The 25,849-nt window shown below is 41.1% G+C and overlaps 1 protein-coding gene and 1 pseudogene across 3 annotated transcripts in view; one reads left to right on the top strand and one right to left on the bottom strand.

Moving 5' to 3' along the window:
• The window catches only part of CDKAL1 (CDK5 regulatory subunit associated protein 1 like 1), a 633,148-nt gene that overhangs the window by 420,979 nt on the left and 186,320 nt on the right, over positions 1-25,849 (bottom strand). The gene's annotated exons all lie outside the window — the stretch shown is intronic.
• Positions 21,297-22,286, top strand: LOC122913164 (annotated as a pseudogene).

The raw sequence follows: 25,849 nt of genomic DNA, 5'->3' as shown, positions 1-25,849 counted from the left end.
CAGCTTTACTGCTGCTCAGGAGATCTGTTGACCTCCACATATGACCATGTAATAAGCAAATCAAAGCCAACTTTTTCAAAGCAATTATTTAAAATTACTTCAAATACATAATTAGTAAAATTATATATCTATTATGTATATATACATATATATACATAATAGACAATTATATACATGTTTCATCACCCTTCATTTCACAAAGATACATTGCTTCCATGTCGGTCTTACAGATAGCTTTTCATGACCAGAAGTAATAAAACCATCAGTCACAGCGTTTTTGCAGTAATCACTTTAATAAGAAACATTAAGTCCTTCATCATTCTGAAAATTCTTGCTCTGCTGTAGAAACATAGCTGGAGTCAAGCGAGCATTTGGCACACCAGATTTCACAGATCTTCAAGATAAGTTCAACTCTTCAATCAGAAGTCCAGTTAATGAAGAGGTGAGCAAGACTGGCATGCTAACATAATAGTTCTCTGAGAGATGCCAAAAGTTCAATAATGACTATGCAAAGGCATGCTATCTCCACACTAGCATGAGACAAATTTCATTATATCCTGCTGAGATTTCAGTAATATGCAGCCTGCACTAATAACATTAGATAAATTATTCATCTTCACTATCTACATGCAAATAAAGGAACATATCTCTGCCTGATGATATAATGAGTTATTTTCCAATCCAATGATTCATTAAAGAGCAGGAGAACTAACAATAGTCTGGGTTTTTTTTTTTAATTGAAAAATATAGTACACTGAAGACAAAGTAGGAAATAACATAAAAGTCCCTCATTATATCTGGCCAAAGATGAAAAGAAGAAAATTCAACCACAGAACAGTTGTTTTTTTTTTTTTTAAATGGACTAGAGGAATGAAACTTTTATTTGCTAAAAACCAACTCATTTAAGAATCCTTGTGCAAACAGACTGCTGTTTCAAATTAATTCCCTAAGTGTAGAGACCACAGACTAAAAACATATACTGCAAATCATTACCTCTCGATGCGCAGTTATCAATAATGAAACCATCTAAAACAAATTGAAATTTGATAGACTAAAAAATAAAAGTGAGGTGATGTGTTTGGGAAGAACAGGAGAGAAAACAAGAACGTTGGAACAGGGAAATATGCTCAGGGAATAAAGATGTGAAAAGTGAAAAAGGAAATTTCTGGAGCAATTTGTGCTGTAAACGAACATGCCATTCTTACGACGGGACCACGAAGCAAGGAGCACAATTACACACCCACACATTGCTTCTTTGTTTGATCCCTTCTGGCCACTGAGGCCTCGCACCGTGATGGGGAAGGCATGCAGCTCGGTGAATACTGATTTATTTTGTGACTACTGTGAATTTCATCACCCTTCACGGCTAGATTGAAGAGAAGGGGGGGGAGCGCAGAATCAGGACAACGGAGTCTGAAAGAAAAACAGAGTGAAAATACCCGTTTTGACATCACTTCAATCACACAGAGGAAGAAATTAAAGGAGTAAGTATTAATAGGAACAGATGGGAGGAATGACGCTCAGTGTGACCAGATCAACTGATAATAACAGGAGACCACCAAGGAGATGGTGATAAAGATGTAAAGTGATTAAAACAGAGATAAGCAATTTTAATACAAAGTTTTTTTTAAAAAAGCAGATTGCCTTAATGTGCAGAATGGGACACACTCAAACGCAGTATTTCTGAAATCTTTTGTCTTCTCCATTCTAAATGTAAATTGACATTTCATCTCATATAAATAATGGTCAGATGTGTCTCAGTGGGTTTATTAACCATCTTTAATAAACATCTCCCTGAGTCGTTACTCAACAATGTCACAAAAATTCACCCCTGTTAAAACCAAATTTAATTTTAAGCCTGAGGCTTTCAGCGGTTATTTTTCAATCAGCCACAAAACCTTGATTCTATGCTGGTTTTTACATTTGATCCAGTCCACAAAGAATGTTACTAAACAATTTTATGAGCTAAAATTCTTATGTATTGCAAAATTTTGAGCCAGAAGCTAATTTTTAAACATAATCCATCATTATATGCATATTTGTAAATTCATAATAAGGGAAAAAAAATCTGTGGGAAAAAAAACGGGTCTGTTTTGTACAATAATCACTCTATTAGTTGAATCAATATTCAATGCTGTGTCGAAAGCAAAATATCTTTCCCAAATTCCACAGCGCTAAACGTTGAGAACATTATGGAAATCGAGGGGTAACATTCCACCCATGTCTACTAGAAAGACAGTCTGTCAACATGTCAGGAAGGCAATTACAATGGTCATTCACAAACAGAAAAGAATCAACCTCCGGAATATGAGCACATATGTTAATTGAGTGATAGAAACAGGATTACCTACAAAATACATATTTATTAATTAAATTGTTTCGACTCACAAACCAATCTTCCCTCCTTTGGTTCTCACAGCTAAAGTGGATTGTACAAATTAGCTTCGGGATATCATTACCCATCACAGAAGTACCAGTGAGCAAGTAACTTGGCTGGCTGTCGTTTATTCCCCCTCTTTAATGTTCCCTGTTCTTCTAAAGGCTCTTTAAATGCCCAGACTTTGCTTCAATACTTTATTCAAGCCACCAATTTTCAAAGGCCATTGTTTCCTTACCATGTGGCCACCCACCTTCCACCAGCACAAGAGAGGTCTCATGGCAAGTTTTCTTGGTATCTTACTAACTGCTCTGAGCGCACACAAACTCGGTCCTACCAGCGACGCATTCAGTGGACCTGTGCAAACCCCAAGCTCTGGGTCTAGCCACTGGAAAACTTCCTCGTGAAGCAACCCAACAAAATGCAAGGGGAAGAGGTAGGAGATTGGCAGAAAAATCAAGCCAAAAGAACAAAGGATACATGTACTACAGATACCCATTCTCACTAAAACAAATGCAGTCACATCAATTTGAGTATTACTTAAGAATATTAGAAAGGAATGCTCAAGGGGCGCCTGGGGGGGCTCAGTCATTAAGCATCTGCTTTCGGCTCAGGTCATGATCCTGGGGTCCTAGGACCCAGCCCTGATCTGCTGGAGACCTGCTTCTCCCTCTCCCCCTGCTTGTGTTCCCTCTCTCACTGTCTCTCTCTCTCTGTGTCAAATAAATAAATAAATATTTTTTAAAAAAAGGAAAGGAATGCTCAATTTATTTATTTTTTTAAAGATTTATTCACGGGAGAGAAAGAGAGAGGGCGCAGGAGCAAAGGGAGAGGCAGAGGGCAAGAGAGAAGCAGACACCGTGCTGAACAGGGAGCCGGATGTGGGACTCAATCCCAGCACCTGAGCTGAGGGCAGACGCGTAACTGACTGAGCCACCCAGGTTCCCCAGGAATGCTCCATTTCATCTGTTCCTCTGCAAAATGTTTGGAATTATTACATGACATATCCTCCACAGGCACTTTTAACTGCCTAATTAATGAAGACAAACAAAAATGTGTCTCTGCTCAATCCAGTGTCACTCCTCAGAGGTAGGCTCTCCTCTCAAGCAAGCAAGAATTGTCTGACAGTCATCCTCGAGTGTGACCTTCCCTGGTCATAATTGCATTTTAAAAGGAGAAAGCGAAGTAAAACTTGGATTTAGGGGGAATAACTTGCCACAAGGCAAAGCTGGAACGCCTTACAGGAAGGACCAGAATGGACCCAAACACACAAAATCCTTCCAATTGAAGCCCCAATTTCAGCTTTTAAGATTTCAAACAAGTATGAAGAACTTTATTTTTTTTTATTTTATTTATTTTTTTATTTGACAGACAGAGATCACAAGTAGGCAGAGCAGCAGGCAGAGAGGGGGGGAAGCTGGCTCCCTGCTGAGCAGAGAGCCCGTTGTGGGCTCGATTCCAAGACCCTGGGATCATGACCTGAGCCGAAGGCAGAGGCTTCAACCCACTGAGCCACCCAGGCGCCCCAAACAAGTATGAAGACTTTAAATGTGAACCAGAACAAGGACACCTAGGAAAAGATAATAAAAGAAGGAAAGAACAGTCAGACTCAGCTGCCCCAAGAGACGGAATTAGAAGCGTGAATCCAAGTGTAAGTGGACAGAGGCGGGCTATGGTGCTGTTTATGGACGTGCATCTCCAGGGGTGAACAAAGTGTAAGGGAAGTGGACACCCTACCTGACGGGCAGCTGGGTGGAGAGGAAGCTAAAATGAGGTCATAAGACAAAGTTTAAATCCCTGCCAGTTTGAGGATCATTTAATGTCAAAACTCTTGCTGCACATAAAGGGTACCTACGCTGTAATTAGAAGGATGTGAAATTTATGTATGATCCAAAACTACAGAAGATTTTAAGATAATATTTTCTTTGCTTTGCAGAGCATTGCTGGCACAACTAATAATGACAATCAGGGTAAGGTCACCACGTGAAACAAAAGACACACATCACAAATAATCCACGTAAGCAAAACGTCTTCTTACCCTAAAGGAGATACCTTCTGGGGGCAAGTTACCATAAACACTGAATGTTGTGTTTTAATGACATCTTTTACAAGCTGTTGTACCTTTTATGACAGTGGGAGATTTGTGTGGTACCAATTTATTTTTCCAAATGTAAATTAAGTGTACATCAAAACATGCAAGGGTTAATGGCAGTCTCACGTCAGTAACTCCGCATTAGCAGGACCCGTAAAAGAACTTCGTAGTTCACTGGCTGGCTGGCTATAATCGGCTCTTCTGAACTATAAATTTGCAAAACAGCTTCGAGGGCTTAGTGTTTATAGCAGTAATGCAATGTCTGCTTCAGTTTGGTATGCAGAGCAATCCACGGCCACGACACATAACTTACTGATAGCCCGTGCTCAAACCCACATTCTGAAAGTACTGCATCAGGTGACACAGGCGGAAGTAACAGACCGTACGCTACACGGCGTCCAGGCCGCTAGGACACGAGAACAGTGAAATACAGACACACGGAACCTGTAAAGTTCAAGCTCCTCGTGAACTTTCACAAACTGAACTTTTTAAAAACTGAAGTTCAATTCCCACTTTCAATCGCAAATGAAAACTTCAAGTTTCCTCCTGTTGTCATTCAACTCAAGCCCGTGTGAAGCGTGACAGAAGAGAGACAGGAAGGAAGTTGGAGAGGTCCGGACGCTGGACCCTGAAACAGACCTGGTCTGCGCTTCACTTCCTCTCCCACCATGAGCTGAACACGCTTCTACTGTGGCTGTCTCACGGCAATCAATACGGGAGGAGGTACGAAACGGGGCACCTGGGGCGTCCTTGCTGACTTTAAATTCATACTCTTAGTCCTCAGCCCCTTGGGAGAGGTGTTCTCACTGCCCTTCTATTAAATGACGACAATGGGCTAAGCACAGAAATGTAAGGAAAACAAAGATGCGCATTTTATAGCATAGCATAATACAGTAATGCATATGCATAACAGAAACAAAAGCTCCACATATTACAGACAAGCTTTAAAAATGATGTATGCGGGGCACCTGGGTGGCCCGGTGGGTTAAAGCCTCTGCCTTTAGCTCAGGTCATGGTCTCAGGGTCCTTGGATCAAGCCCTGCGTGGGGCTCTCTGCTCAACGGGGAGGCTGCTTCCCCCTCTCTCTCTGCCTGCCTCTCTGCCTACCTGTGATTTCTCTCTGTCAAATCAATGAATAAAATCTTTTTTAAAAATGATGTAAGAAATATTATTTTATCAATATTGAAACACAACATAAAGACTTCCAAAATATACCTTTTCCACATGCAAAAAAAAAAAAAAAAAAACCCAACCAACCAAACCAACCCTATACTGTCCTTAGTACCACCACCACTGACTTCTGTCCAAAAGCCATGCAAGGTCTCAAGGAAAACAGATTTGCAAAAATAACTGGAATAAAGCAACAGAGATGGGCTGACAAGTGTTTCTAAGAACGGCTGGGCACCAAGAGACTGGGGTCAACTCTCCCAGGAAAGATCAGGGGAGGCTTCACAGAGAGCTGACCTTGCTGGGCAAGCAGGATACAATTTAAATATACAATTATACGTATTTCACAGTACCTCCGGACACAATACTACTAACACATCAAGCAGAATTCGTTGCTGGAATTCCTGCTTGTTGCTCATTTTCCACTTTTTAAAACCAATCTAGTTAAGAGCCTATCGCAAAAAACAGATTTCCCTGCAAAGATTTATTAAGACTTGGCATGGAAGAATCCCACTGTGAAAACCACACCTTCCAAGATGACAGTATTTCTAAATATGGTTTATGAAGGAGAAATTATGTGGGCTTGAGATGCATTCTTAAATCTAATCCAAAGAGTGATCAAACGTTATTTTTGAAACTTAATTTTGAGAAATTACAATTAATGTTCAGGACGAGATGCTAAAGACCGAAAGTTCAAAATCCTTCCCCTTACTTCATTATTTATCTAGCCTCATTATTTATCTAGCCTCAATACGAAGCTGAGATAGATCTCCTTACAGCTTCATTATTTATCTAGCCTCAATACAAAGCTGAGATAGAAAACACAGTCAATAGCTTTTTATTGGTTAAATCGGCTTCGTATTGGTTGCTTACGGTTAAGGTATACTTCATTCTCTCATTTCCTAAATTAAGCACCTTTATAGTGAAGTAAGACTCAAATATTCTAATTACAATTTTTTTTTAAGTGAAACAAATCTGGGGGGCACCCGGGTGGCTCAGTGGGTTAAGCCTCTGCCTTCGGCTCAGGTCATGATCTCGGGGTCCTGGGATCGAGCCCCACATCGGGCTCTCTGCTTAGCAGGGAGTCTGCTTCCCCCTCTCTCTCTGCCTGCTGCTCTGCCTACTTGTGATTTCTTTCTCTCTCTGTGTCAAATAAATAAATAAAAAGATTAAAAACAAATAAATAAAACAAATCTTTACTGACTCCTTACAAAAAATTACTTTGGCACAAAATGGGGATGGCTAGTAAAACTAAGGGAGGAGCTGGGGGAGAAAGAGATCACAGAGGAAAACAAGAAATGGGAAGGAAGGAAACGTGTAAGCCGGGATACGAAAGGGAATGAGAAATGGAGGAGCAGTGGCATTCGACAACAGGCATGAGGAAAGGAAATGCGGAACAGGCCTCACTTTCTCACTCCCCTCCAGTCAAGGTAAGCAGCTTAACAGAAAGTAAAGAACACGAGATTAGAGAACTAGGTTTCAAATTATAACACACTGCTGCCTCACTGTGTAATCAGTAATACCAGGGTTCCTGTGGAGTACAAATGAATTAATGTATATGGAAAGGGTGAGCTACAAAGAGCTAGACAGAAGTTAATTACAGTTGCTACTATAATTAATGCAATTGTAATCCTATCAAGATCTACAGCGCTAATGACGTTTTTCAAAAGCAAGGAGGAAAAGAGATTTTCGAAACTTACAAACACTAGATGTTAAAGTCAGAGCCCATTTATTTTTTAAGCTCTGGAGGGCTAAGAAATAGGTCACAAATAATTGCACTGATGATGATCATCAAATCTGCGAATGATTTTTTTTAAATATATAAATTAAAGAAGATTCAAGGTCATTCCTATTAAATCACTCATTTGCATCCTGATAACAGTTTCTTGAAAACTGAGGGACGAGGAAGAAAGCATAAACGGCGTGCCAGAACCACACAGGATCCTGCGTAAGTCTAAGCATCTACGCCTACAGACCAGTGGCTGTTGCCCCCACCCAGGACACCTGAGTGACAGGATCTTTATCAGACTGCAACAGTGGCCCCCACAGCAATGCATCTAGGTGAAGGGCCACACGGCAGACCCTCTAAGCCTCGGGTTCCCCAAGTTCTGATAGCCCACTCTGCCAACTCCCTTTCTGGCGAGAAGCCCCTTCTCAGCCTCCATTCTTCTCTCCGCAAACACACTTGACAGGCCCTGCTCTGGGTGCTGTTCTCACCTTCCACTAAATCCCCTCGAGTTGCTTTTTTCCCTCCAGCAATCCTAGTCACCAAGATGAAAATGGTCTATCCCAAAGAGCCCAAAATAAACACGCCCCAGGGCAGAAGCGAAGTTGGTTCAAAGTAGCCCACAACTCTGAAGCAACACGGAGAAGCCCACTGCCCATCAGCGCCCAGGATGGGGTTACAGCAGAACGAAGTAAAGGCAGACGAGTCCCAGAACTGACACTGTATGACTTCAAGACCCTCTTCGCTGGAAAATACAGAAATATACAAAAGAAAACGGCACGGTATGTCTTTTACAAACATTTTCAACTTCATTTTTTTAAGGAGGAAGGCATAGGGCAAAAAAAGTAAAATCTGGCAGAAGGAGATTAGGATGTGAGAAAAAGTGTCTCCCATTCTAGTAACTTTGGCTAGAGATCACTGTCCAAAATGTCAACATTTCATTCTAATGACATACTCTGAAAGTCAGTGGTACATTGCAGACTCAAACACTACTGGAATTTCAGAGCCAAAGGAACCTTCCATGTCACACAATTCACAACTCCAGAAACAGAACTGATGAGGTTGTGTGGGTTGCTGAACACGACATTGTTAAAAGAAGAACCAGATATTTCCACACTCTTCATACTCTGAATCCGGGATTCTTATTCCTCATGGCAGCAGACTTAGCACAGTTTAAAGAAATGGTACATCTGAGTGTTGGGAGTTACGATAAAGATTTCATGTGTCAGAAACTACCTTAGAAAGACATTTCAATTACTACATCTTCACTATTCTATAAAATGTACGTTTTGTTGCAGAACAGTAGTTCTGATAAACCTCTACTTAAAACCCAACCATAGTTGATAGTCTAAATGGAGATTTTGCAAATGAGTTCCCTGGCCTCAAAATAATAATTACAGGAAATTGGTAATTTATTCTCGAAGTCTCAGTAGTAATTGCTACATAGAGGCTACATGCTTTGTAGAGTGTTACAGAATGAATTTTTTAAAAGAAGAAAAAAAAAAAGACAGGCGCCTGGGTGGCTCAGTGGGTTAAGCCTCTGCCCTCAATTCAGGTCCTTATCTCAGGGTCCTGGGATCAAGCCCCGCATCTGGCTCTCTGGTCAGCAGGGAGCCTGCTTCCCACCCCCTCTCTGCCTGCCTCTCTGCCTACTTGTGATCTCTCTCTGTCAAATAAATAAATAAAATCTTAAAAAAAAAAAAGAAAAGAGAGGAAAAAAATGAATATCCCCAAACATATACAAAATGTTAAAATCAAGAAACATTCTTTCTTTATGCCAATTATTATCAATATTAGGTTTTCTAAGGAAAGGTTGAGAGCATCACCTTATAAACAACATCTAAAATTGTCTAATTAAATAAATTCCCCTCTCAAACAAAACTTTCAAGACAAAGAGAAAATCAGATTTAAATTTCCTGTGTACTCTGACTTGTCAACTTTATATTGTCAGTTTTTTCGCGTGGCTATGATATAATACTATGATTTAACTGGCAAAAAAATACTTATGTTTTGGGATGCCTGGGTGGCTCAGTGGGTTAAAGCCTCTGACTTCAGCTCAGGTCATGATCCCAGGGTCCTGGGATCAAGCCCCGCATCAGGCTCTCTGCTCAGCGGGGAGCCTGCTTCCTCCTCTCTCTCTGCCTGCCTCTCTGCCTACTTGTGATTTCTCTCTGTCAAATAAATAAATAAAATCTTAAAAAAAAATACTCATTTTAATAGATTTCTCAGGGATGATCATGATTTTTATGCATATTTTCCTTGGACACTAAAGTTCTAATACACCTTTAACATGACCTGGCTTTCACTTTCTATTTCTACTGGTTTCCACTTCCTCTGTCTTTATGGAAGCCAACTATAACGTACTCATGGAGAATTACCAGTACAATTTACTATCGTGTTAGGAAAACAGAAGAACAGCACAATTAACCTACAACTTCACCCTCTATTTGAAAAGTGTAGAGCAGCTGCTAGTATTACTCAAGTTGGTGCCTCAACGATTCCTACTACATTTTGCCAAACAAAAACTGCATTCTTTAAATGAAGATTAAAACTTTTCCTGACAAATACAAAGCATGTACATGAGATGTGTGCTGGGTACAAAAGCAGTTGCCACGTGCTGATTCTCCTCTAAGGCAGCCATAAGGAAGGAAGAACACTGTATGCAGAAAATTTTTTTACACATATTAAAGTGTTTTAAAATCATATTCGTTTTCATGCTTCTATGAGAGCTTCAAAAAAAGACTAACTCATCCACTTGGCATATTTTGCTAAATAATCCTATCACGGTAAATAGAAATTAGAACCTTTGGACTCAGAAACTGGTATACCTCAGAATACCAAATAGTTGAAATGAAAATGATATTCAAACTTAAAAATCAGGATGTTCACACTTAGAAACTGTTTTCCATTAAGAGTTTCACAAAATCTAGACGACAGAAGTATATACACCTTCAGAGAACTCGACAGTATCTGTAGTGTCCCCTTCACGCTGTCGGCTACGACGAGCTCAAGATCTCCGAGAGTGGGAGCCGGATGTCACCAAGATGGCGACAGGTCGGGCCTGACTTCACTTCCTCTTCCAAGAACAACCACTGTTCAAGAACAAGAGATCACAGAAGGAATCCTAGAACGTGGGGTGAGGTGGAAGCACCCCACTGCGCTTCAGAGACCAAGACAGACTGCATATAAAATAAGCAGCTGCACACGGATGGCACCGCCCCTCCCCCAGTCAGTGCAGCACCAAGAGGAGAGGTTTCTCAGGCCACTGGTCTCTCCAGGAGGAAAAGGAAACCCCAGAGGGGTCAACCCATCTCCCCCATATCATGGGTCCTTGGTGGGAGCAGCTACTCTGATCTCACACCACAGGGGTTGCCGAACAATCTGTGAGGCCCAGCCACTGGGAATCTTGACTAGGACAGAGAAGGGGGAGGAAGGGCCTGCAACAGGCAGCACACGCAGTGCCCACGTAGTGACTCCAACAAGCAGGTACTCTCAGCTGCAGAACAAACTGGCTGCACACGATGCAAGGGAACTAGGCTGGGTAGAGACCTGCCTGATTCTCATCCTCAGATGAGGAATTCTGCTGGCCCTAGAGCCAGGCTGGCCCATGCCCAGGCAAGGTCCTGACTCAAAGCCCCCCAAAGTAGGAAGTGCCTTCCGGTCCCATCAGAACAGAAGGGCTGCTGACAAGACCTAGAAGCTACGTGGCCAGCGAAGAAGAGCAGGCGGACCGCCCTGCTCAGTCAGGGAACATGTTATACCTCAGCTTGAATGAAGACAAAAATCAAAGAGCTTTACTGGTTTTAGAGCTGTTTCTCCTGCTGTGCCTGGGCAGGAATCTAATTCACAGCCCTGCTCAAGGCTGAATACAGCTTCAGCCTGTCTAACCACAGACACTACCTGGGGCACACAGGAAGCAGGGGGACCCATTCAACAGTCCTACAGAAGGTGACACTCAGACGTACAATGCAGCCCATGCCTTCTCCCACTTGCCGAGCAAACCTGGTGGGTTTACCTGACCAGCAGATTCAGTGCACACTCAGGCCTGATCCAGGCCCCCAAACAATTAGTTATATAGCTCCTAGGCCCTTCTTTGCTCTCCGCCAGAGCAGAAAAGTTAATTCCTAGCCCCACCTACTACTGAATACAGTTCTAAGTCCAGACCATGGAGGAGGCCTTACCAGAGACTTGAGGCATCAACAGAGCCCCTCCTACAGATGCCTCAGGTGGGGAGGTAACCAAGCCCTATCTAATTGTTCTCAGCAGGGGCACACGCCCCCATCCCCAGCCTCAGAGTTGCCTCAACCACAAAAGATCATATTAGCAGTCCCCACAACTGCCAAAGACATTATCACCAAACACACCCAGAAACCCAAACGGAGCTGACTGGTAAAGAACTATCTCTATCAAAGGAAACCTAAAAGCATGGACGATAAGTCACCATCAGTTAAGATGAAGTGTTAAAAGTTTAAAATATTTTATATAAGCTTCACAGTAACCATAAGGAAAAACTGAATTACACACAAAAAAACATGATATACAAGCCAAAGCATACTAATACCAAAAGATATCAAAACACACAAAAAAGGAGAGCAGAATAAGAAACAAAAAAAGGTCTACAAAGCAACCAGAAAACAATGCACAGAATGGCAACACAGTACATGCTTACCTATCAACAATTACTTCAGGTCAGCTGACAAGATGGCGCTGGAGGACCTGAAGCTCACCTCATCCCTCCAACACAACTGGGTAACACCCACATCAGTGTGAATAACTCAGGAAAGGATCCAAAGATGGCAGAACAAACTCCACAACTAAAGGCTGGGAAGTGGAACTCCACAACTAAAGGCTGGAAAGTAGGAGGGTAAGAAGGGCAAAGACTGCGGCCTGGGAGCAAAAGGGAATGTGGCCATCCGCAACAGGGAGGGAACTGGTGGGGCTTGAAGAAGGGCAGAAAACAGACTCTCTGTCTCTGACAGAGACACATCTCTGTCACATTTTTTCCTTCAAGATGACAGGTGCTGAATAGCCTGAGTTCTTAAAACCAGTGGGACTTAAAGCCTGGAATTTTACATATCAGTAGGCTCAGCTCTGGTCGAGTCTGGAGGACTCTAGGAAACAGAGTCCCCACCTTTAAAGAGACAGGACAACAAACAGCCTGAGCAGACAGAGCGTGGAGCAAGCAGTTTGAAAAGTGGTGGTGGGGCTGGGGGGAGCACATGAGAGGAAGAAGGATGTGCTCATCTCAGAGCACGGCAGGGAGACCCCTCTGGAAACAAAGGAGCGGGCACGAGCCATTTCAACGCAGCCTCATCGGCACATAAACAAGGGCCACTGCAGGAAGCAGTGCAGGACCCAGACTCCATACTTAGCATGCTTGCAGAAAGCATCCCCCAACTGTACCCCACTTCAATGGTCCACCCTTCCCCGTCACTTTCCAGTCACTCTGCCGGCACTGCAGGTCCCTCCTCCAGAAGACTGGTACGAGCCCTGCCAGCAGCATGTCTCCGGACCTGCGCGTTTTACAGGACCTCTGCTCAGCACCAGTTGAGCGGCAGGAGCGGTTCACGTTTCACAAGCAGACCAACCACACGATAGGCAAAGAGAGCATCTGCAGAACACTGGACTGAAGGAAAAAGAGGCCGAGGACTCAACAGCCAGGCACGTGCAACACACATAGGAGACACTCCATGTAGAGCCAGGCCCTGGGGCACACGGGACACTGCACTATGGGACCTCTACTCTTCTCTAAAGCCTATTATCACTGAGAGCAAGAGAAGTAGCTGACTTTCCTAACACACAGAAACAGACACAGAAAGGCCAAGTGAGGAGACAGAAACATCTGCCAAATGAAAGAACAGGACGAAGCCATGGCAAGAAACCAAAGGGAAACGGATATAAATGACAAATGTGACTGAGAACTTCAAGAAGTCATCATAAAGATACTCACTGGACTGAAGAAAAGAGTGGAGGACATCAGTGAGACCCTTAACACTAAAATAAAAAGAAGAACCAATCAGAGATCAAGAACACCATAAATGAAATCAAAAATACACTTCATGGAATAAACAGCAGGCTGGATGAAGCCACAGAATTAATGACCTGGAAGACAGAGTAACGAAAAGAGACCAAACGGACCAAAGGAGAGGACAGAAAATTATACAAATTGACTTTGCAGAAAAGTGTATAAATTGAGTTTGTATAAACAGTGACGCCATCAAGTGTAATAATATCCACATTATCTGGACCTCGAAAGAAGAGAGAAAGATAAGGGGGGAGAAAATTTATTGGAAGAAATAATAGCTGAAAACCTCCCCAATGTGGGGAAGGAAAAAGATATCCAGATCTAGGAGGCACAGAGATATCCCCCCAAATTCACATAAGGAGGTCCACACAAAGACACATAGTGATTAAAATGGTAAAAAAGTAGTAATAAAAAAAAATTTTTAAAGCAACAAGAGAACAGAAGACAGTTACATAAAAAGGAAGCCATATAAGCCTATGAGCAGTTTTTTAGGAGAAATTTTACAGATTAGGGAGTGGAATGATAAATTCAAAATGTTAAAAGAGAACAACTACAACCAAAAATGCTCTTTCCAACAAGGGTACCATTCAGGATAGATGGAGAGATAAATTGTTTCTCGGACAAACAAAAACTGAAGGAGTTCATGACCACTAAACCATCTCTACAGAAAATATCAAATGCGACTGTGAGTGGAAAGGAAGGCCATAAGTGAGAGTATGAAAAGTGAAAGAAAAAGAAAGAAAGACCACAAGAACAGTATAAAAATAAATATTTCTGTAAAAATCAGTCAAGGGACTCACAAAATAAAAGTATGTAAAATATGATACCACAGACCTAAAAAGTGTGTGTGTGTTTGTGTGTCGTCAGGAGAAAGAGTAGAGAATGGGCTCAAACTTTAGAGACCATCAACTGAATACAGACTGCTGTATGCAGAAGATGTTATATACAAAACAATGGTAACTACCAATAAAAAACCACTAATAGATACGCAAAACATATAAAGAAAGGCACCCAACAACATCACTAAAGAAAGCCAACAAATCATGAAATAGAAGAGAAGGATCCGAGAAAAATCTATAGAAACAACCACAAAACAAGTACCAAAATGGCAATAAATATCTATCAATAACGACTTTGAATGTAAATGGACTAAATGCTCCAAACAAAAGGCACAGGGTGACAGAGTACATTTAAAAAACCAGGACCCACCTATATGTGGCCTACAAGAGACTCATTTCAGACTGAAAAACACCTACAGATTGAAAGTGAGAGGATGGAGAAACATTTATCATGCAAATGGATCCCAAAAGAAAGCAGGATAGCAATACTTATATTAGACAAAACAGACTTTAAAACAGTCTATAAGAAGAGACAAAGGAGGAGACTATATAATCATAAAGGGACCATCCAACAAGAGGATATAACAATTGTAAATATTTGTGCACCCAACACAGGAGCACCCAAATATATAAAACAGTTAATAACAAACATAAAGGAACTGATGGATAATAATACAATAATAGTAGAAGACTTACTACTTACCGCGATAGACAGATCATCCAAACAAAAAATCAACAAGGACAGTGGCTTTGAAAGACATGGACCAAATGGATATAAAAGATATATTCAGAACACTCCCGCATAAAATGGAAGACTATACATTCTTTGCAAGTGCACATGGAAAATTTTCCAGAATAGGTCACATAGTAGGCCAAACCCCAAGTCTCGACAAATTCAAAAAGATGGAATTCATACCATGCATCTTTTTTGACCATAACACTATGACACTAGAAATCAACTCTAAAAAAAAATCTGGAAGAACACAATACATGGAGGTTAAATAACATGTTATTAAACAATGAAAAGGTTAAATCAAGAAATCAAAAAATTAAATGAAAACAAAATGGTCCAAAATCTTTGGAATGCAACAAAAGTCATTCTAAAAGTTTATAGCAACACAGACCTAACTTAAAGAAGTAAGAATAATCTCAAACGACCTAACCTTATACCTCAAGGAGCTAGAAAAACAACAAACAAAATTCAAACCCATCAAAAGGAAGGAAACAATAAAGATTAGAGCAGAAATGAATAATATAGAAACAAAAAGAAATAGAACCTATCAATGAAACAAGAAGCTATTTCTTTAAAAAGATCAACAAAATTGATAAACCTCTAGAAAGACTTATTAAAAAAAATTAAAAAGGACCCAAATAAACAAAATTACTACAGAGAAGAAATACAAACAACTGTAACAAAATTATTATAAAAACCTATATGCCAACAAATTGGACAACCTAGAAGAAATAGCTGAATTCCTAGAAACATACAACCTACCAAAAATGAAGCAGGAAAAAATAGAAAATTTAAACAGACCAATCAATCACCAGCAAGGAAACTGAACCAGTAATCAAAAAAACCCCAAAAAGCTAAAGTTCAGGACCAGACAGTTTCACAGGAAAATTCTAGCAAATATTTCAAGAAGAAATAGCTATTTTAATTCTCCTCAAACTGTTCCAAAACAAACAGAAGAGAAAGGAAAGCTTCTAAATTTATTCCGAGGCCAATTTCACCCTAATAACAAAATCGGATAAAGACACCATAAAAAAAGAGAACTACAGGCCAATACCTCTCATGGATATGGATGCAAAAATCATCAGCAAAATATTAGCAAGCCAAAACCAACAATACAGTAAATAATCATATACCATGATTTATTTAGTGAGATTTACTCCCAGATGCAAGAGTGGTTTAATATTCGCAAAATAATCAACATGATAGATCACATCAATAAGAGAAAGGATAAAAAACCATATGATCATTGCAAAAGATGCAGAAAAAGCATTCAACAAAGGACAGCATCCATTCATGACAGAAACCCTCTGAAAAGCAGGTCTAGAGGGAACACATCTCAACCTAATAAAGGCCACATATAACAAACCAACAGCTAACATCACACACAATGGTGAGAAACTGACAGCTTTACCCTTAAAGTCAGGAACAGGACAAGAATGGTCAGTCTTACTACCTTCATTCAACATAGAACTAGAAGTCCTAGCCGCAGCAATTAGACAGCATAAAGAAATAAAAGGCATTCAAAAACTGGTTAAGGAAGAAGTAAAACTCTCACTATTCGCAGATAACATGATAACTAGATATAGAAAACCATAAAACCTCCACCAAAAAACTATTAGAACTGATAAATGAATTCAGTCAAGTCGCATGATACAAAATCAATGTACGGAAATTTGCTGCATTCCTATACACTAATAATGAGGCATCAGAAAGTGAAATTAAGAAAACAATCCCACTCTTCTCTTTGCTTCCTACTCTGGAAGCAGCAGTATTGAAGATGGCTGCTTGCTGTTGTGATGGGTTTGAGTGCATCTGACCATAAAACAATCTTGTTAGAAAAAGTGGGAAGGAAGGGAACAGGAGGAGAGAGGAAGACCTCTTCTCCCTCTCACCACACACTGAGATACATCTCAATGGTCTCTAACCTTGTTTGTAGGGATTCTGTTCATGAACACCTGGAAAGGCAAGAGGCCTTCAGATTATACCAGCTGAGCTAGCACTGCTGACCAACTGTTGCAGGCTCTAGAACTAAAAACAACCCTGAAGCCATTTAAAAAAAAAGAAAGAAAGAAAGAAAACAATCCCATTTATAATCACATCAAAAACAATAAAATATCTAGAAATAAGCTTAGTCAAAGAGGTGAAAGGTCTGTACTCTAAAAACTATAAAACACTGATGAAAGAAATTTAAGATGACACAAAGATATGCAAAGACATTCCATGCTCATGGTTTAGAAGAACAAATATTGTTAAAATGTCCACACTACCTTTCATCACTGGTCATTAGGGAAATGCAAATTAAAGCCACAATGAGATACCACGTTTTGCCTGTTAAAAAATGACCATCAAAATACACAAGAGATAAATGATGGTAGGCATGTGGAGAAAAGGGAAACCTTGTGCACTGCTGGTAGGACTGTAAACTGATACAGCCACTATGGAAAACATTATGGAGGATCTCACAAAATTAAAACTAGAACTACCATATGATCTAGCAATTCCACTTCTAAAAATATACCCAAAGGTGATTAAAAACACATTCTCACAGAGTTATCTGCACTCCCACATTTAAAGCAGTATTATTTATAAGAGTTAAGAGACAGAAACTACCTAAGTGTCCATCAGTGGATGAATGGATAAAAATGTGGAATAGATTCACAATGGAATACTATTCAGCCACAAAAAATAAAGAAATCCTACCATTTGCAATAACATGGGGGGGGGCCCTGAAGGTATTCTGCTAAGTGAACTAAGAAAGACAAATACTGTATGATCTCACTTATATGAGGGGACAGAGACGTGGACGAGGGGGAAAGAAAAAGCAAACTCCTAGTAAAAGAGATCAGACTTGCGGTTATCATAGGCAGGGAGTCAGTGGAGGAGAAAAGAGGGAACTGGGGAAAGGTACAAAAGGTACAAACTTCTAGTTAGAAGATAAATGGGTACTAGGGATGGAATATACAACCTGATGACTACAGCTAACAGCGCTGTATGGCATACAGGAAAGCTGTTAGGAGAGTTAATCCCACCACAAAGAGAAAAGTTTTCTTCCTTCTTTCCTTTTGATTGTTTCTGTATGAGAAGGTGCAGGTTAGCTGAACCTGCTTCAGTAATCATTTCACAATATACAGAAACCTAACCATGGTGCTGCTGCAGGTCTTCAACTTACACAGTGATGTACGTCAATTATTTCTCCATAAAACTGGACCGGAGAGAAACATCACAGAGATCAATGCATCCAGAACAGAATGAAAAGGGGACAGAGTTAAAGGAGGGGAGAGGAGGGAAACTGCAGGGGAAGCAACTCATACTGACCCCTAGAGGCCACGTAGAAGTTTACCTTTTACTCTGAGTTGGGGGTGGTTGGAGGGGGGAGTACCACAGAAGTCAGAGTAAAGGAGGGACACTGGGCCCATCTGTGTTTAAAAGGAAAAAAAATTCTAAGAGTTAACATGAACATCCAATTCTCAGTAGGCAACTCCTTGTTAATATTTAAACAAGAAAGGATGAGGCCACATTTCCAGACAGATCAGTGGGACCACTAATAGAAGGGTTGGGTCATGGGAAGCCGGAGGGGTTCAAGCTGAAAGTAATTTCCTTTCCTTGTTTTGAACAATTAAATCCAGTGAACCATTGTAACAGTATGTTATGTGAAAACTCTAGTAAGATCCGTCAAACTAACAAACTATTCAACACCATGTGCCCTCCCTTGTAGCCCCACCCAGAATGAAGATGCAGAGGTTAATGAAAGACCCAAGACTTCATAAAAATTAATTCCATTAATAATAAAAGGTGGCTTCAAACCTGTACAAAAATGCATCTTTGAAGAGAAAAGCAAATGTTAAGTGATAGGCACACTAAAGCAGTGTAAAGACAAACCAAAAACATACAGAACAATTCTGAATCACAAAGCATACGACCACCTGGGGGGCACACTTAAATGTTTATTTTAGCTTTAGAAGCTTTCAGGGAAGAAAAATATTAGACAAAAAGAAAAATCAATGGATTAAAAAAATTCATTCTAGAAATACTGTATACTGAAGTATAGAGGGCAAGAAAGTAAAGTTAGAATCCTGCTGCTAATCTAGGGGAACCATGAGAGGGTCAGTGAGGTAAAGGAAGAGGAAAAGACAAACTGACACATTTAAGAAGGTGGCAAAATGCAATGTTTGCGAAACTATAATCATGTATTAACATGGCACTTAAAATAGGATCATTAAAAAAAAAAAAAACTAAATAATCCACAGCCATAAATTCCTGGCTTCTTTAGTTATTACAAGAGAGAAGTTATCACTTATTTAATTACACCAGTGAGACTGGGAAGTATTCCCAATATGTAAAAGCAATGTGCAATACCTTCCAGCACATTCTGCCTACCTAATAGCTGTATCAGCAATTACACATATTGAGAGGATGCAGAGAAGGGTCCCTTCAAAGCATACTTTGAAAATCATTTTACTGAATTACTTTATTCAAAGCAAATTTATTTTTTGAAAATAAATTATTTTATTGAAAAACAAATCCTAAAAAAGTAGACATGCTTTTGTGGTCTAATACCATCCCAGATGGACCATGTTGCATATCCACGCTCCATTCTCTGACTCATTAAGTTTGGAAAGCATCCTCACGTACATCTCCACGGGATGTTTGGGAGGCTGCTCAGTTATTAACACTTAGGAAAACCACGCTTGATGGAGTTCTGCCGTCCAGTCTTAAGTCTTAATTCACAAAAAGTTCATACTCTGAATTCGTACCAAACACAAAATACAAAATCTGACAGAGTGAAGATGACCAGCAGTGTGTTAAATAAGAAGGAGCTATTTGGTGTAGTACCCTGGGAATTTTGGTCCGTCTAATCCAAGATTGCATCAATTACTGAGAAGTTAAGGGAATCGGAAAATCAATTAAACTTGCAGATTGTGCCATATTGGAAAAGTCTTGAATTACCGACACTAGAGGCATTTGGCATTAGACTGAATGAAATACCAGCAAACATATTAATAACAATGGAGACCTCTTTTATTAGAAGCTGACTGGGGAAGAAATATGACTTAATAACAAAAATATTTCTAATATCAACAGGCAATATTTACTTGCAATCATTAAGTTATCCTGCAGTGACTGGAGGCCATAATGTACACATATCAGAAGAAATACAAACTTACATCCCTTCAGAGCTTTCACACAAGAAAAAAAGTCTTAGTGACCCTGTAAACCCAAACTAAGACACACGAATACTTTAAAAGAAAGAAATACATGTAAATCCTTTTAATCTATACTTCTTCCCTCCGAATCAGTTATATGCCTGGTTGGATTATCAAGATGATACAGAGGAAAATCCTAAATTCTCTATAATCTGTTCTCTCCTAAAGCAAATGTTATAAATGAATGGAATTTTCAGGCCACTATTAAAATAGGGAGGATTCTTTCAGAATAACTTGGAACTTTCCATTTTGTTCCAACCGAGACAGATACAAATGAATATGCTTTATATAGTTTTATGTTAATCACAATAGTTAAATGCTTTGGGCACCAAGGTAGCTTACTGATACATCTTTAAAACATGACTTGGGATAACATAAGCAGTAAGAACAAGGCAAACAGGCTGTGGCAGAAGCTCTACGTCCAAACCCCCTTCAAGGAAGACATATGAAGAGAGCCCAACAGGAATCCAATGCGGAAACAAGACAGTTGTGGCAAAATCCCCTTGTCAGGCTGTATTCCATCTGGCCCTTCTGGGCCAAGACTCGCTTCTCCACAGAGCATTTATCAATCAGGGTCCCAGCAAAGCAGATGGCACACTGCATAATTGAAGAGGTTTTAATAAAGGGACTATTTACTAAGGTTTGGCAAGGTTGGTAACACCAGCAAGAGACAATGCAACGCTCTGAGGCTAGCAACAGCAGGGTGCTGTTTCCACCCCCGGGCCTGAAAAAGCAAAGGAAGGGAACAGAAGAACCCCGAGGAACAGAAGACCAGAGTGGGCCACCTGACAGGACCTGTGGCCACCGCTGAGGGAAGCCCAAAACCAGCAGAAAGAGGGAAGGGGAGAGTAGGAAAGCGTAACAAATACTCCTGTCTCACACTCAGGTCATACCTCCAACCTCCAGTGGGAGAAACCTACCTAGACACAAAAATAGCAAGGGTTCTACTGACGTAATACACACAGGTCAGCCTCCGTGGACACACGTCAGGGTGGAGAAAGGGTCTGTAAGAATAGACAGAATCATCCACTATGGGCAGGACTCTCAGAGAAACATAGAGCAAGCTGCAAATTCAGCACCTGAAACATCAAAGAGCACATTGGTAGAGGCCTTTTGGCTCCCCGAGCAGCACCATGGTGGCTGGGAAGAAGAGACACCTTACAAAAGGCAGCAAAAAGGGAGGCAAGAAGAAAATGCTTGAGCCATCTTCTAAGAAAGACTGGTATGGGGGCGCCTGGGTGGCTCAGTGGGTTAAAGCCTCTGCCTTCATCTCACGTCATGATCCCGGGGTCCTGGGATCAAGCCACGCACTGGGTTCTCTGCTCAAGAGGGAGCCTGCTTCCTCCTCTCTCTCTGCCTGCCTCTCTGCCTACTTGTGATCTCTGTCTCTGTCAAATAAAGAAATAAAATCTTTAAAAAAAAAAAAAAAAGAAAGAAAGAAAGACTGGTATGATATGAAAGTGCCAGCTAGCTTCGTACAGTATAAGAAATACTGGGAAAAAACATGAGTCACGAGAACTCAAGGAAGCAAAATTGCATCTGTTGGCCTCAAGGGTTGTGTTTTTGAAGTAAGCCTTGCTGATCTGCACAATCAAAGAGTTGCATTTAGAAAATTCAAGCTAATTGCTGAGGACACTCAGGGCAAAAAGTGCCTGACGAATTAGCATGGCATGGATCTTACCAGTGACAAAATGTGCTCCACGGTCAAAAAAATGACAGACCGTGATTGAAGCTCAGGTTGATGTCAAAACTACCGATGGTATTTGCTTCGTCTATTTTGTGTTGATTTTACTTAGTACCAAGAGGTCCACCAAATTGAGAAAAAGATGATGAAATCATGACCTGAGATGTGCAGACAAATGACTTGAAAGGAGTGGTCAATAAATTGGTTCCCGGCAGCATCGGAAAAGACACAGAAAAGGCCTGCCCATCTTCTTATCCACTCCATGATGTCTTCGTTAGAAAAGTAAAAATGCTGAAGAATCCCCGCTTTCAGGTGGGAAAGGAATGTTCATGAAGCTTCATGGTCAAGGCAGTCGATCTGGAAATGCTACTGGGGATGAGACTGGTTTAAAGTTGAACAAACTGAGGGAGGTGAGCCACTAGGCCAGGAATCTGTTTAAAGCTCAGACATGGGGTGCCTGGGTGGCTCAGTGGGTTAAAGCCGCTGCCTTCGGCTCAGGTCATGATCTCGGGGTCCTGGGATCGAGCCCCACATCGGGCTCTCTGCTCAGCAGGGAGCCTGCTTCCCTCTCTCTCTCTCTCTGCCTGCCTCTCTGCCTACTGGTGATCTCTGTCTGTCAAATAAATAAATAAAATCTTTAAAAAAAAAAAAAAAAGCTTAGACATTTAATGGTGACAGATAAAAGATCTTACTTGTGATGTTTAAATTTTAAAAATTTCTTGGTGTAGAAAACGTACACATTTGGAGCCAGTCAGTATAGAAAAACATACTTTACCTTTACCTTCTATGACTTCCTATAGAAATTATATCTCTCCGAGCCATCTGGCAGCCTTCAGAGCCCAATATTACTATCTGCTGTTTTCTTTATTAGACTTTTTTAGATCAGTTTTAGGTTCATGGCAAAATTGAGCAGAAAAGTGCAGAGTTCCCATATACCATTCCCCCAGGCTGTCCCTACTATCGACGTCCTCTGCCAGAGTGGAACGTTCGTTATCAATGAACCTACACGGACACGTCACAATCACTGAGAGACCGCATTACAATCCACTTACAGCGCTGAACATTCCCTGGGTCTGGAAAAACACGCAACAACATGTATCCACCGTTACAATATCATCTAGAATACTGCCAGCACCCAAAACATTGCTTTGTGCTCTGCTTATTCATCTTGCTCCCCCTGCCCCAACACTGGCAATAATGATCTTTTTACTGGCTTTGCCTTTTGCAGACGTCACAGAGCTGGAATCACACAGTGTGTAGCTATTTCTGACTGGCTTCCTTTACTTTGTGACATGCATTTAAGTTTCCTTTATGTCTTCTCATGACCCCGTAGCACATTTCTTCTCAGCACTGGACAATATTCCATTGCCTGTATGGACCACAGTTTATCCACTCACCTACTGAAGGACATCTTGGTTGCTTCCAACTTTTGGCAATTACTGAATAAACATCTGTGTGTAGGTTTTTGTGAGGACGCGAATTTTCAACTCCTCTGAGTACCTGCCAGGGCGCATGGTTGCTGGATCGTACGGTAAAAGTGTACTAGTCTTGTAAGAAACTGCCAAACTGTTTTCCAAAATGGCCGTACCATTTTGAACTACTGACAGCAGTGAATGAGAGCTCCTGTTCCTCCACACCCTGACGAGCATTTGGGGTTGTCAGTGATCCAGATGTTAGCCATCCAGATAAGTGTGTGTGGTATCATGTTTTAACTGCATTTCCTTGATGACCTATGAGGCCGAGCATCTTTTCATATGCTTATTTTCTCTCTACGTCTCTTCTTTGGTGAGGTGTCTGATGAGGTATTTGGTCCATTTTTTAATAGGGTTATTTATTTTCTTATTGTTGAGTTTTAACAGTTCTTTATATACTTTGGATAATAGTCCTTCACCAGATACACCTCTGGCAAACGTCTTCTCCCAGTCGGTGGCATGTCTTCTCGCTCTCTCAACAGTGTCTTTTGCAGAGGGGAAGTTTTTAGTTGTACTAAGTCCAGCTTGTCAGTTACATCTTTTCTAGCTCAAGCCTTTAGTGTTGCCTCTAAAAAGTCATCACCACACCCCGGGTCACCTAGATTTTCTCCTCTGCTAACTTCATCACCATTGACTGAGTATATATATATCCACACTGAGTAGCCATCATGGAGCTGGTCCTTAAGACAGAAGATGAACAAGGCAACAAACCCCTCAAGCACCCTGAAGCTCTGCTTCCAGGAACTCCGTCAACCACGAACACAGTGGCGCTCGGATGGGAGAGATGACAGCGGTCCCAGTACAGTGGCACAAATGTAGCATCAAACTCGCCCACACAGGCCCGGAGCACAGCTGCCCGGCTGGATGCCAGGCCCGACCCTGCCACCACCAGCTGTGTGCCCCTGTGTCTCAGCTTCGTCATCAGAAACGTCATATTTACACCCGCTTCACATCCCGATGCTGCTGGGAAGATTAGTCGACATAACCCCCATGGAAGGCCCCGCGTCGCACCTCCCGCACCAGGACCCCACAAAAAATGCCAGCCCTTGTACACACTCCGAGGTGGGGACTCACGTACACAGTCCGACAAACTCAGAAAAATGATCGCTGCTTTATGTTTTTAATCGCTGTATTTCATTTTATTTTGAAATCTCAAAGAAGATTAAGGTATTGTCTAATTCTCACATTCTACGGCCAGCCAATACAGCAAGGAGCCAAAGGAAATGAACAACAGCTCATGGAAGACGACAGACAGAGCCAGCAGGGAGAGTGTGCGGTTAAACCTCAGCGTGGTGACGGGAGTCCATTTTCTTTTTTTTAAACACACAATTCCCACTTATAACAAAACAATTAAAATTTTAAGTGAGAAACTCAATTCATGTAATATTTCAACACTGCATTACTGGTTTTCATTTGTACTAATCTAACAGAGGAAAACGAACTATGAGTATTTAAAAATTAAACCGTAGCACTGAGGATAACTTACTTCTCAGTGGCTTCAGTAAGAATCTGAAGAACCATGGCTGATGAAACAAAGCATCAGTTCTATTTTCCAGTGTAACTACAAAAATTATATGCAGGAGAATATCAAAATGGAACACTACTTTTTAAAGTACTTGGAGAAGCACCTGGCTGCCTCAGTCGGAAAAGCATGTGACTCTTGATCTCAGGGTTGTAAGTTTGAGTCCCATGCTGGGTCTATAGATTACCTTAAAAAAAAAATTTTTTTTTTAAAGATTTTATTTATTTACTTGACAGAGATCACAAGTAAGCAGAGAGGCAGGCAGAGAGAGAGAGGAAGGGAAGCAGGCTCCCCGCTGAGCAGAGAGCCCGATGCGGGGCTCGATCCCAGGACCCTGAGATCATGACCAGAGCCGAAGGCAGAGGCTTTAACCCACTGACCCCCCCAGGTGCCCTGATTACCTAAAAATTAAAAAAAAATTTTTTAAGTACTTTTAAAAAGCATATGGGCAACTAATCAGGTGATTAAAAAACGTACATAATGTCAACTGTACCTCAATAAAGTTACCCCAAAAACCCACATAAATAAAATCATTTCCTTATTTATTTATCTGTTTATTTATTTTAAGTCAGCTCCACACCCAGCATGTCACCCAATACGGGGCTCAAACTCACAACCATGAGATCAAGACCTGAGCCAATATCAAGATCAGACATTTAACCAACTGACTCCCCAGGGCATTCTTCATTTCCTTATTTTAAGATTTTTTATTTATTTATTTGACAGACAGAGATCACAAGTAGGCAGAGAGGCAGGCAGAGAGAGATGGAGAAGCAGGCTCCCTGCTGAGCAGAGAACCCGATGTGGGGCTCGATCCCAGGACCCCAGAATCATGACCCGAGCCGAAGGCAGAGGCCTTAACCCACTGAGCCACCCAGGCGCCCCATTTCCTTATTTTAAAACTGATTAAATTATGTCTTCCTGACCTAAAACTTAAATGAAATCTATTTCACACCTGACTCACTTATAAGCCAATCAAATATATGCCTCCCGTATTAGACTGGTGAA

This window comes from Neovison vison, chromosome 1 (genome assembly GCF_020171115.1).
Source record: "Neovison vison isolate M4711 chromosome 1, ASM_NN_V1, whole genome shotgun sequence".
NCBI lineage: Eukaryota > Metazoa > Chordata > Mammalia > Carnivora > Mustelidae > Neogale > Neogale vison.
Note: the sequence above shows the minus strand (reverse complement) of the source record. Positions and strands in the feature narration are given on the sequence as shown.